This window comes from Callorhinus ursinus, unplaced genomic scaffold (genome assembly GCF_003265705.2).
Source record: "Callorhinus ursinus isolate GAN/ISIS: 27379988/994484 unplaced genomic scaffold, GSC_fseal_2.0 scaffold60, whole genome shotgun sequence".
NCBI classification, from domain to species: domain Eukaryota; kingdom Metazoa; phylum Chordata; class Mammalia; order Carnivora; family Otariidae; genus Callorhinus; species Callorhinus ursinus.
This window is the reverse complement of record NW_027397122.1, coordinates 7,575,824-7,577,678: the sequence shown is the minus strand read 5'-3', so window position 1 is coordinate 7,577,678 and position 1,855 is coordinate 7,575,824.

Here is a 1,855-nt window from a genome sequence, read left to right as displayed (position 1 = left end):
TGATGTAAAGTCGGTGAGTCTCATGAGTCGGGCTCCTCAGAGCAGCGTGCCAGCTACTGTGGAACCTTACTCCCCTGAGACTGGGGGCAAGCGGTGATGGGGGCTTTAGGAGGCTGTCGTGAGAGATATGGCATAAGTCTTGTTGAATAAAATAACTAAAGATCTTGTGAAGTTTCGGAAGAGTCTGAAGGGTAAGTGTCCCTGAGGGAGGAGGGGTCCAGCATCTGGAGGTGGACAGTAATGCATAAAAGTACAACACAGTACTCCGTTTTCCCCTGGAAGGATTGATTTTGCTCTCATCAAATAACCTTGTGTTTGGGGGATTTTTGGTGTGATTTTGCTCTCATCAAATGACCTTGTGTTTCTGGAGAACCTTTCAGCATAACACTATTACACTCCTCAAAGTATCACACCCAAATTTCAACATTTGCTTATGAAGTTAGGGTACGCTTTTACTTTGAAGATTACTGGGTAGAAAGGTGGAGTGTGTGTGTGTTTTAAATAAAGGGGTTTATCTTAATCATTTAAGTCACTTTTTTAGTTGCAAGGATATGCATAGCAAAAATCCAGACTCAAACAGGCTGTAGCAATGATATGTGCTGCCTCGCTAAAATCCTCCAGGGGATTTGGTGCTGGGATTAGGCTCCAGCTGTGCCTGTGGTTCTGCTGGGGTCTTCTCTGTGTTGGCTCTGTCTTCTGCGGAAGTGAATGGCGTCAACATCTCCAGGAGGCGCGATGAGCCCAGCAGGGGGTAGGGCAAGGACTGTGTGACACATACGGCCGTCTGCCCAGGAGCTGTCCTCCAGTCCTTCCTTACACCGCTCTACTCTAGCTTCAGGAGCAACTTGTGCAGCTACCAAAATACATGAGTTTGTTCTTCTACTTCAAGATTTCCGTAAACATTCTGCCTTTACAGTTCCATATGGGTTTTTAGGGTCAACATGCCAATTTCCACTGAAAATACCAGCTGGGATTCCTGTCGGGGATGGTGCATAGACCTTTTGCATTTCACTTACTTGCTGCACTAGTTGTGCTTGTCTATCATCTTTCCCTCCTCCTTTGTGGCGGAGCGAGAGGTTACAAAGGGAGGGTACGATACAAATGGTTACTTTCTCATCCTCTGATGCTCTTAGAGACTTGGAATTCTCGGCTGGCTTTAGGGACCCCGGTTTGAAGCTCTCAGTGCTGCTGGGAGCGTTTGTCCCCAGCCTTTGTACCCGCATATGCTCCTGTCCCGCTGCTCTGAGAAGTCAGCCCTACATCCATTCCCTGCCATCTGAAATTTAATGTGTCCTTTATGTCTCTGGCTGCTTTGACATGTTTTCTTTGCTTTTGATTTTCAAGAGTTTGTTGTAGTTATGTTTTTTTTTATTATGTTATGTTAGTCACCATATAGTACATCATTAGTTTTTGATGTAGTGATCCATGATTCATTGTTTGTGCATAACACCCAGTGCTCCATGCAGAGTGTGCCCTCCTTAATACCCATCACCAGGCTAACCCATCCCCCACCCCCCTCCCCTCTAGAACCCTCAGTTTGTTTCTCAGAGTCCATAGTCTCTCATGGTTCATCTCTCCCTCCGATGTCCCCCTCTTCATTTTTCCCTTCCTTCTCCTAACGTCCTCCATACTGTTCCTTATGTTCCACAAGTAAGTGAAACCGTATAATAATTGACTTTCTCTGCTTGATTTATTTCACTTAGCATAATCTCCTCCATTCCCATCCATGTTGATGTAAAACTTGGATGTTCATCCTTTCTGATGGCTGAGTAATATTCCATTGTATATATGAATCACATCTTTATCCATTCATCTGTTGAAGGGCATCTCGGCTCCTTCCACAGTTTGGCTATTG